Raw genomic sequence first — 12,388 nt, 5'->3', positions numbered from 1 at the left:
TCTAAAGCGCTTTGAACGGGGAGAATGAAGTTTGACACAATTGGGAAACAAGCCGAAAAAGAGCAAGCTAATATCAGTGATGTCGTTCAACAGGATAAACACAAATATGCTTCCAGGAGTGTGTCGCCTTGATGAAAAAGGCAATTATCTCCCCCCCCTTATAGGTTTGGCAGAGTCATGTATTGCACCATATTTATTGTCTGAACTGTTCAGGTCAATTCAGATACTACCATAGAATCATATTCTATTCAGTATGAGATCAAAAGCAAAAACATCAATATTGGTGTTTATCATAAATAGGACTCAATCAAGGTTGAATATAAAATTGCACGGCTGGCCGATCTGTAAAGAGTTCAGTTAAATGGAGCAATAGTCTGACGTGCAATGTTACATTTCAAGAAGAAAAGAAACACAAAAAGTAAACAGATGAAGAATCAATTGTGCACCACTAGTATTTTTGGGGAGTTTGAACTGGATTTCTAGACTTTATCTATATTTTCGAATGATTTTTCGTGAGCATTGATCACCAGTTTCAAGTCATCCAAGCGCTGCTCTTCTAGATGCAGGGCTTTACTCAACTCGGGGTTGTTCTTCAACACGAATTAAGCGAGTTTCTGTTGTGAGTGAGGCTCACTCGTGAGCAAGGTCTCGGGAGTTCTTGAAAGGAATGCTCCCCCCTTGAGTCTTGACTTGACGGCCAAAGAGATAATCAAAGGGGTGGAATGGGGAATAGCCCGGAATTGGCCTCCCGCAAGGGGGCAACAACTCGCTCCCATGTTGTCGTTCAGGGGGTGTTGACGTTTTGAACGGTGCGACCGATTCTGAATAAAACCTGTGCTGCGAAGAGAAAAAGAGAGGAGATGGAATGAAGGCATAACAACAATAACAAAGGTATTGAAGGTGGATTATGTACAGATCAAAAACTTGAAATGAAGGAAGGCACTGACAGGAAAGTCATTCAGACGCATGTCAGACCCCATTGAAAATGCAAGGAATTTCGTTTCACCGCAAGTCCTTCAGGGTCTTTGAGATGCATTGAATATCATGGCAAAGCATTTTTTTCAAATTGTCAGATTTTTCCTCCCTCTCTTGGTCTAAATGATTTTCGTTCAGCGATCTGTTTGGGTTTCATTTCTCTCCGACTTTGTTTGAGTCAATTTTATCTTCCACGGAGATCAGTGTTCCCAAGATCTTTTGTCAACGATGAGACTCGACAGGAATATTTCGTCGGTGTTTCATCAATTCAAACGAAAAACTGAGGCAAATCTCTACATCTTTCTCAAGTTCCATGAAATCCCCATTCTCACAGTACAGCCGTGAAAACTCCCCTCTCTCCGAAACTATTCCTTTGCACTCTTGGCCACGTGTTTGACTGTTGTTCACGAACAACAATGGTCCTGTCAGGAATGTATTTTTCTCGAGCTCTACAATCCATCCAATACTTCTGGGTGGAGGATCCGAAATTGCCATTTGGACCATGCTCCCAGAAGGGTTAAAAAAGTGGGTACAAGAGCTCCAACCCACAACGCGTCTTTGTTTGCGGTTAATGATGTCCGACATGTCATTCGTTTAGAAGACGTTAATCAACATTGGGGAATCAGGTATTTGATAGTGGAGTGAGACACTCACTGCGAGAGGGCTATACATTTTTCAACCAACCCCTTTGGTTCATTTAATTTTTCTGTGGAACCACCCACATCTGGAATCAAATCAAGAGTCTTGGGCTTACAGTGCGTGCGGACGAAGTGGGTACATTGGTCAATTGAATCGAAGAACCAGACATGTGGAAATGGAGAAGAACTGGTTCGAAAACAATGAGCCATCGAGAACCCATCTGAGTTGAACAACATTCATAAATAACTTTGACGGCATTGAATTAGACCAGATTTGACACGGCTGTTACTTGTCCGTTTGGCGAGCCATTCAGTTCAAATCAAACTGTAACGTGAACTACTTGTAGAATTCAAATTGCCGACTTTACGTCTTTGAATGTCGACTTACCATAAATCTGAAGGGGATTCTGAACTAAGGGAACACGTACGAGTAACACGTGGACAAAAGGACTGATCTAAGATATTTCTAGAGGAGGATGGATAACTCGCTTGACCCGATATGGGCTTTTCATCCAAGATGAAAACGCCCAAATGTTTTATCGAAACCTGAGGGACCAGTTCTGATACCCCGTTTTGAGACAGGTAGGTATACTATTTATATTGAAAGGTAAGGTAACTTCCTCACCTTTGCCCTTTTGATGCCATTCAGACATAACAGATCCCAATTCGTTTCGTGAAAAGAATGAGACGCTGAAGGTTAGTCGAAACCCAATCTGATTTGCATCTTTCTCGCTCTTTGGGTGGCCATGGTCAATGGGATTGTCTGACATTCTATTAGGGTGCAATTAAACAGCACTTGACAACTGCATTTTACAATCGAGAAGGACCTACTTTAATAGGGTCCCCCGTCTGAGGGTCAAGTCTTAAGTTTCAGATTGACAGACTTGATGATTTGTTTTTTTTTTGAAAGATATGCCATGGAACCACACAAGTTCAAGGCACTCAAGGACGATGCTTTGTCTCAAATGGAAATGCGGCAAATGCCATTGGTATCGAATTTGGAGACGACCAAAACTGACTAATTTGCACCCAGGGATTTCTCCTCTCACTTTCCTTGTGTGGGCAGACTTAATTTACATGTCTTTCGACGGCACTTTTTTTAAAGCATACAGTGTCATAAAGTCTAAAACAATAAAATAGCAGCTAAATAAACGAAGAGGTAATTTCATGGAGTTTTTGGATAGGTCAAAAGCGTTATTAGCAAGTCCGAGATTGTTTTCCATCGTTTCCTTGCCTTGGAATGGCCATTTGCAACACAAGTCTGAGTAGAAGCACAAATAAGTTAAACGACAAACATATCGGGAAACAGTTCTTCCAAACAAGAAGGTTTCCAAAGAGCTTTATTCCTGCGTGATTGCTGCATAATTTGCACTTCTGACTGCAATTCAAGCCAATACCAACTTCGAATGCATCTCTGAGTTGGCAATGTTTGTTCCATTTGGAAGTTGAATGTGATCTTGAAACACCTGGATCTTGTTGGAAACTCTTTCCCTCTGTCTCTTTTACAACTTTCTCAGCTAACAAGCAAGCGGCATTGTTTTGAATCTCCCCGAGTGTTTATGGTAATATGAGCACAACCCCTCTGCAATCTCCAGATTTGGGCCTGTTGGCCAAGCCAGTTTAGAGCGTAAATAGTACCAAGCTCAAAGTTCCGTATGGGTGTTCTGAAGTCTGTAATAATGTTTGGACCGAGAGTTTTGGCACCAACAATCTACCCGGTCAACAAACTAGTGCTGAGTCGAGTCCAGCAAAATCTTAGCTCTCGCAAGTCTATAAAGTTTCCAAAAAACTCATATGATTCGAATCGCAAGTCCGTCCAGCGGTTGCTTCGATTCCCAAAACCGCCGGTATTGGTTATTTTTAAGGTATATGTATATATTACAAGGTGTGAAGTAATAAAGAAAAAATTGTATTGTAAAAAAGGAAAAAGTGAACTTGTAACAAACCACGTTATGAAACGAGTCCCTTGAAAAAGGGCTGAATTCGAGCTTCTTGCAAATAAAAGACTCGAGTCACCGCGACTCGAGCCTGTGCTCACCTCATCATTACAACAAACCCTCTTTGGAATGGCCGCAGAGTTTGGTTAGGGAAGGGGAACTTGTCGAGAACAGGGGGCGGGTAGGGTAATTTGTTGAATTTTTTTCTAATTGCATACCCTCCACTCAGCTTGAAACAGACTGTGACTGAGTTTACGTGCTGGTTAGATGATATATACTCGTACAGACGTTGGAGAGTTTCTTCGGGTGTCTTTACCGAGGTGAATTTCATTTTCAAAGTTGAAGTTGAAAAACATGCATAAGGCAAATCTTGTGGATTGTTTACAATTCTATAAATCAAATGCATCGGTTAAATTTGTGCATCGAATTCGTGAGTATTTTTCTTTTGAAAGAGTACATATTTAATACTTTTTTTCCAGAAATTACTGAACAGAATAAAGATTGTTACCCGCTGAGCGAGTGCATAAAGAAAGATGATCAGTGTGCATAAAACATTAGATGATCTAGCTCTGAATGAAATGGCCTATTGTCGTCTTCTTTGTGTTATCAGTTCAAGAGAGCTCTTGAAAGCTTTTTCAAGTTTTCCAAAATTGGCGAAGATGACCTTGAAAACAATTGGTACGCTTTTCACCCCAGACTCAAGAACCATTGGTATTCCAAGCTTAAATTCCAAGCGAAATCCCAATTGGTTCAATTTCATCACCATTCATTTTTTTACCTCTAGAGCTCTGTTCTAGTTGATATTTGGACGATTTTACAGAACAAAAAATAAGTCTGTTTTGGACGAGGTCACAGATGGTATACAGTACATACATACAGGTACCATACCGTAGCTCTTGTTTGGACGACTCTAGCTTCAAAACAGTATTGCCCTTTGGCATGAAAAAGAAACTCTGATAATTGTCAGTTGTTGGTTGCGAGCCCACCTATTCATCCCGAACTAATCGATCTGATTACTGCCCACCTTGCCTCAGGATGACATTTCTTGCATACACATTAACTACTCTCCACTCCGATCAATAACAAAATGCTTAGAAGGGTATGGTATTCTAAACGAAAACTGATCATTCACATTCATCCTAGAACTCGGCATTAGAGCGAAGTGGTGCGTTTATGGTCAAGCTGTCGAGAGTTGTCAAAACGTACTTAGCTTCGCAGATGTCAATTGTCATTACGTCAAATTCTGCTGACAATAAAAAGACTACCTCACGAATTTTTCTACCTACGTACTTTTACGTTTTTAAGCTTATCGTTCACGCTTGAGCCAAATTGAAATCTATCTAAGTAGAATGGTAAGTATATATGTGAGAACGCTTTTAAATTTTGGAAGCAATAGAAACAAAGAAATAAGGTCACCCTGGGTGACATTTTCATTATAAGTGCATAAAAGTCGTAAATTTTCTGAATATGTTATTGTCAGGGGTAACCTAACCCTTCTGATCGCTTACGAGCACATTTAGTACATCATCGATGTTGGATCTCTGGAGCTGGTATGAGATTTGCATTCCATGAGAAGGAAAGACCTATCCTTTTACGAGTTTGAAGAACATAAGGCCTGGACTAATGTCCATTGAACGCCATTGGGGGAAAACATAAAAAAAGATCCTTCAAAATCGAAATACCCCCACGTGACACTCAATTTTAAGACTAAAGGGAGATTTTCTTAAAGGCAGTGCTATTCTTTGATTTGATAATAGAATTACATTTTTAATCATGCATAAAAAGTTTTTAGATTACGATTCGCTTCAAATCGATTATTATTTAGAACGTCAGGGGTTGACAACCTTGCCTTTTAGATTGTTGTGTTGGGCCTATTGCTAGATAGAAATCGATTTTTTCCCCAATAATTACAGCCAACTTAAATTCCACGTAATCAAATCATACGCATACTATTATTCCACAATTCGTACCACAAAATGCCTAGCAGTAGCTTAAAGATTTATGATTTTGGCTTAAATGCTGGGCTCTTTCATGGGGAAATTCTAAATGACATGTGATTGAACGAATCTGGCTTGTAATTACAATTGTAATTCATTCTGATTTATACATCAAATAAAAAATGTGGACACCTTAATGAGAAACCGCACTGGCTTGGGAGATCCAAGCCCAAGTTTGATGGCACAATCGATATATTTGATCGTTCTGAGAAATGTTAGGAGCAAAGCAATTGTCCCTTTAATTCTTTGTATAGCTTGTGGTGATAAGCATATTTTGAATCCATTAGCATGGGTGAACCAATAAATGATGACGATTGGCTTGAGGGGAGGAGAAAAAGGAGGCTCTGATCAGGGAGCAGTTCTTCATGGTCCGTCGGTTTCGATTCCCCTCATCAAGGCTCGGTTGGATTGGTGGAAAACCACTTTTTGTGAGCCTCGCCAACATCAGCACCTAAAGGTCTTTTTACCTCACCTGATTCAGGTCGTGTCGGAAGATGTGAATGAGTTCTTCAAGCTTTGCGGTCTTCCAGAGGAACCCACGGGATTCACTGCCAAAGATTTGTTTCATCTTCGAAACCAAATGAACGCCATTGATGTTGGTTGGAAGCTATTATCACCCAAAACAATTGGTTTCCTGCTCTTGAACATTGGCATGGAGATTGTGAAATTAGTCCGCAATCATGTAAAGTATCTACCGCAATGTGTTTGTAAAAGATGGAGATGTTTAGATAAATGGGAGAATATTCATAATGGCCCATAGTTGAGGCTGTACGTAGTGATGGGATCAAATAAATTTTCAAAGTCAGGATTGCTGGAAAGCTAAGAAAATCAAAGCACTAGCCGTTGCAAACGTAACGTAAAAGATTAGGTTTGATCCAAAAAAACAGGGTTACTTTTGTGACTAACTAACGGTTTTCCAATATTCTGCTAGTGATGCCATATGCCGCTGAAAGTGTAAATTGGTAGCCCTAGTCGCAACCTCTCGTGATTATTTATTTGATCCCATCAGTAGGCTGTAGTCCTGTTCATTGAGCGGAGGAAGCGCCCTCTGCCTTGTCTTGGTGCGGACAAACAAGCGTGGAAACGAGAAAATACGCTCTTAGATGCCAGACTTTATCAACAAATTATCAAATGAACAATTCATAGCCCAAGTACTGTGATAAAATGAATAAGCCATCATCTCTTCTGGGAGATGTTTAAAATTCTCAAATATGACATATAAATCATCATTTTACGGGAGTTTGTATAAGTACTGTAAGATTGACAACTCGTCAAAACTTTGGCAATCATCGTTTCCAACTAAATATTCCTAGGAAAAGCCGTTTCAAAAGTTTTTGGTGACTATTTAAAAAAAAAATTATCTTTTGCTCAAGTTATCATCAGCTTTTTGAGCGCAATTTTATGGAAAAAAATGATGATAAAGAGTTGTTGGTATGCTACAAATGTACATTATGTTTATCAATATTTGGATGTACAAAGAGTTCGCATTATTAACCTTATAAGATTGGAACCGTCTCTCAGAAGGGTTGTTGATGCATTTATGGTGTTAACGTAGATCAGCAATAAGCTGTTCGGCAGAAAATACCTTATTAAACTCAAGCACGTTAGAGCGTATTCTTGTATTTTCCATTTGTTTGTCCGCAACGACGAAAGGAGGGAAAGGAGAAAGAAAAATGAAAAATGATTTTGACCTCATCGCGTAAGATTTTCCGACAAAGACACAATGCCTGTTCATAAATGTATAACTGAAAGAAAAGGGAATCTTCATGAACTCAACCAACATCTACTCGGATACATCAGATCGACCGATTTTAACTCGACAAAACATCAACACAACCAAACATAAACTCGATAATTGGACATTGGTGGGGTTAGAAGTTCGAATTCGGTTTGGATTATGTAAACATTGCGAATGAAGACTATCCTATTGATTTAGAGTGAAATCATAAATTTATGGCAATCATAAGCAATGGCGATTGCAATTACCTATTCGTGAAATAAATTTGAACAATTTCCTATTCCAAATTAGTTTCCCGAAATGAAAAAATCATTACCTCAACATTACCAAAATGCTTTTTTTCATTCCCATCTGTTTGTGCTATCTATCCAGGCCCTGATTAACCAAACTGGAATCGAAACAAATACATCAGACTAGTCGAGATAAAAACTATTGTAGAATACCTTTCAGGATTTCATTTTCTGGTATTATATGTTTCATTTTTGTCCACTCAAAGCTCAAGCCAACACTCAAGAAATGCGATGCACTTTTTTCATATCTTTTCTAGATATATGCAGTAGTAATGTATCCGAAAAGATATATCTCTTCATTGCGTGTAAACATGATGATTGAAAATAAGGACAAAAATAAAGTCATTGAACAAATGCCGTTCAAGTATCATTATCAACACATGTTGGTGAATGATTTCAAAGCAACAAATATCCACTACAGTGATGCGTTCTTCCCCGTCCACCAGATCGCTTTGACTGACATTCGTGAAGTGACGACCAAAGCCAACATGTGTCCTGGAAATGTACCAAACCTTCAGTTTTGCATAGATCTGCCGTGTTGATTACAACATAAGCATGTGACGGCTCATCAGTAGACCTAGGATAAAAAGGCAAATACTTAAAACCCTTGTTTTTTATAGTTTTTTTTTATTTTATGTCAAACTTTGGACACATTGCCTGAAATGTAACTTTTCATGTACCTTTTTTAAAGTTTTTTTCACTAACTTGAACAAATGGTCCGGATTTAGATATTGTTTTGACTGCCGTGATCATTTTTGAAACTATGTTTATAAAGTGCTCCAAAATATACTTATTCTATTCAATGATGCCTTTTGAGTCAGTAAATGCGTTCCATATTGATAAGCGATTATCAAGCACTTGTTTCTGTTTTCATTTTTGTTCATCGCACATAAATGATAGTTTTTTCAAGTGGTACAATGACGTGATTCAAGAGTCAATATGTCCACATTCAATAAATAAACATTTTCGGCTTTTAGGCAAACTTGTTCAGGGAATTAATAATCAAATTTGAAAATATAGGATGCAGATTCTGTGGATCTCATTTGCATCCCGGCTGGATACCATCCATAATTGCATCCAATCAGTATTAATTTTGAACCAAATGAAACCTGGGAGCATGCTTGCATATTTATATTGCCATGAAAGTGACTCATTTCAATGAATAAGTCAAAATCAAATTCGTTTTTGCTATCTTTTTTGTCGATTTTGTCTACCTTTTTTCCGAGGTCTACTCATCAGAAAAGTTTCAGGCCATCATTATGTTTCTCTGAATGCAGCTCCTTGTGATAACAAAATTACAGCTTCAAATCAAGTTGAGAGAATTTTATAGCGGACTAATTAAAACTGGACCGACACCTCTCTTACGTCCGAGTTGATGACTTGTTAATAAGCTGCACGACATTGATTTATAGACGAATTCGAAGGGCATTTAATCACATTGCAGTGGTTTCCTCCGTTGGAGACTGATTTGAATTTTTCCGCTTGAGTTGAACGATTATTCAAAATCAAGTCCCCGGCTTGATTGATTCAACAATCTTACATGAAAAGTGCATTCAAACGGGTCTTTGCAAATGGGCCATCTTTGATTGTATTCACTCCAATTTAATTGTCTTCCCTGCGAAACTGAAGGGGGATTGATTTCTTTTAAAATGACGAATCATTTGTTGAATTTCCTCCCACTAGGTGGCGCTGCCGGCGGGAGAAACCCGGTTTCTCTTTCGGGCGCGGTCAACCTTCCCCTGGCGGTGAACTTTAAAACTGTTACTGAAATGTATTCGTCGAGTCATAAATTCCAAAAACTACATAGAGTACAATACCCTAAAGATAGAACCAAAACCAAATACAACAAGTAGATGACTTCAAACTGTAATCAGACAACCAAGAAATTTCAAAATCAAATTACAAGTCATTAGAATTAAAAGAAACAAGACTAACATCAAACCCTTTTTCTATCTAACAGATTAATTCATTTAAAAAGTCAAGTCTCAAAAATGCAACCCAAATTCAAATTAAAATCCCCCAAAGAATAGAATCAAAACCTTTTTCTATCCAAAACAACCATGTCGTGTTTCAAGAATGCTCCACTTTAAAAGTCAAATAACTGACAAATGAGGCTCAATGGAGTCCCGACCAAGATGGTGTGAGACAATCAAGTCAACTTTGCAGGTTAGTCTTTAGGCGTCTTGAGAAAAAGCTCACAATGATTTCCGGTTGCAGAGGCGATGGGACTGTTTGGGAGCCCTGTGACCTTAGCACATTTGGGAGTCACCAACCGACGCGGGATCGCCGCCCATGTAATCCAAATCTCATCCATCCCCACTTGTGAAGTCTCCCCGAGCTTTTTTGTACCAATTTTGGCAGGTATCAAATTCGATTGTATTCCAAAATAAGACCTCTCCAACAACGAAGTTCAAACTGGAAAAAGGGTAGCTGATCTTGACTTTCTCACTTCCTTTCTAGGGAAAACCATGCTGGTTTGGGTCCCGTTGACCATCTGTTAATGGTTGAGGACGTAAATATGCCTCATTTGCTCACGCTCACAATGATCAGAAAAAAGCCGTTGCCACCAATCCAACCTTGATTAAAGGAAACCCGAGATGGCACCATGAATGCGAGTTTATCCACCATAATGAACATGGATCCCATTCAAAGGCTTTACCTGTACATAGATGGGGCTGTTCTAAAGTTCCGTTATGGGAGGAGGGAACAAGAATGGTTTTGAGCACATAAGGTAAATTTAATTGAATTATGCCCAAATCGTGTCATTCAGAATTCAATCTGTTAGACTAAAATGGTTGGCGCAATTTCATTAAATTAATGAGAGGAGATCAAATAGGATGATACACAGAAGCAAGTTGTTATTGTAAAAGAGGTAGGAATACTAAGTAAGGTCTTTATTATCTCTAATAAGAAGTCAGTTTTTTTAGGAATTATTTAGGTCGATGAAATCAAGTCAAGCGCAAGTTGACTGACAACAGTACTGAAGTTTACTTGGAAATGGGGTGTATTTTGATTCACTTGATAAATGAAATTTTGCCAATTTTTGGTTTGTAATGCATAGTAATTGTATGCTATTGCTTGTGAGCATGTCTCCAAACTTAGAATGGACTTACTGAACAAGCTAGACTTTTTACTATTTTACTAGGTCCTTTTTCCAAACCTAAACCAAGGAAAAACAGGAAAAAAGGCTTAAAAAGATACCATATGGTTTAAAGTTTGCCCAAAAGGGTAGCCGATTTTGGCTCATTTATTTAAACAAAATACTGTTGTGACAATAGATTTGGCCAAAGAAAGCCCAAATTGAAATGTAAAGCTTTTGATCAAGTCAGAATATGTGTTTTTTGGTACAGTTATGTCAAATAAAAAAAACAAGATGCAAAATCAATCCATCCAGAAACAAAACAGATGCTGATTGCTTTAATGTTAAATCCAATTATCAAAGCAAATCATTTGAAGTGGTTTTAAAAAGTTATAGAATGGAGTAACATTTCAACTGCATGTAAGAAATCAACTGATATTTATCAAATTTGAAAATAGGATCCCTAGGTTGGTAATTATAAATCTACTTGAAGAAATACAATTTAAAAGCTATTTAATGGTGTTTATCCTTGCCAAAGACTTTGACAAAAAACCTTTGCAGCTTAGTTCATGAGAGTATCTTGCTTAATAAAATATTATCGTTCCCAAGAAGCAGGCAAGGCTAACGCATATTGTGTTTTGTTTTCAAGAGCGAAACATTGAAATCAATAAGGAATCAAAAGTTCAATCAATCATTTTTCTATCAAGTAAGGTTGGATGTCTCTTGTCAAAAAAATGTTGCTCACTTTTGTAACTAACTTAAAGTTCATTTTTGAGTGCAAGTGACTACATACTAGCAAAAATAGATATGCCACTCAATTCTTTTATTATATCAAGTTAGCATGAAATACTCGAAAAAGGAAAAATAACTGGAGTTTTTTTTTCTTCCTAAATGACGTTTTGTCCTACATTTGTCCAAAAAAGGTAAAAAGGTATCAAAACCTGGAACGCACAGTGCAGGTAGATTAAGAAAAAAAGCTAAGTCAATTAATATGCCTTGCAAGATATTCCAAAATCGATGAGTTATATGTTTGAGAAGTTGTTCACCAAACCTACTAATACGGGTAGAGAAATTAGCAACCTCCAAATAGGACAGGGGTTGCGTAAATGACGGCTATTTTTTAGTCCGTTGAAAAATGTCACAAAGTGTCCTTTCACAACAAAACATTCGTGTCGCTTCTTCAGGTTATGCTCTCTTTCTGTTTGAACAACGTACGGCCCAAAAATATTGAGAGCAAACAGTTAGTCGGTGGTGATTTGAGTTGTTTGAGGTCTTGCTAGCTCAGCCTGTAATGATGGATGATGACGATGTTGCCGATAATATTAGTGGTAGTGGTTGGGGCGCATTCCCGTGATCAATGATTCCATTTGTGTGACATGTGAACAAACTAGGCATTGATTTAGACTTCCCCTACCACACCTTTAGCTTCATTAGTTGAGCTGGAGACCTAGGAGCCAAATTATGAAATATTTTTTCCCCAATTTTGCTGGCCTATCCTAAGAAAAGTCCTCATCTTCAATAACAATTAATTTTCGACCTTGAAAGGCTTATGTGCCTTGTCACCTTGAATGCCAATTAAAAATGGATCGAAGGCGTCAGGAATGGAGGATTGAAGATGCTTGGGAGGTCTTGATTGATATGATCACACTGGATTGCCCTTCCAAATCCTGGCTTGTCTCAGACACCTCATTAATTATGAATGACTCAGCTGGATTTGAACTAGAGGGAATGGAC

At 38.3% G+C, this 12,388-nt stretch overlaps 1 long non-coding RNA gene across 2 annotated transcripts in view; it reads left to right on the top strand.

The window, feature by feature from the left end:
- LOC131877810 (uncharacterized) overlaps positions 1 to 12,388 on the top strand; it is a 38,066-nt gene that overhangs the window by 15,443 nt on the left and 10,235 nt on the right. For both annotated transcript variants that reach the window (XR_009372915.1, XR_009372914.1), the window contains 2 exons: positions 9,793 to 9,936; positions 10,036 to 10,306. This is a non-coding gene — a long non-coding RNA (uncharacterized LOC131877810). The remainder of the gene's footprint in view (positions 1 to 9,792; positions 9,937 to 10,035; positions 10,307 to 12,388) is intronic.

Source organism: Tigriopus californicus, chromosome 3, assembly GCF_007210705.1.
Source record: "Tigriopus californicus strain San Diego chromosome 3, Tcal_SD_v2.1, whole genome shotgun sequence".
Taxonomy (NCBI): Eukaryota; Metazoa; Arthropoda; class Copepoda; order Harpacticoida; family Harpacticidae; genus Tigriopus; species Tigriopus californicus.
Note: the sequence above shows the minus strand (reverse complement) of the source record. Positions and strands in the feature narration are given on the sequence as shown.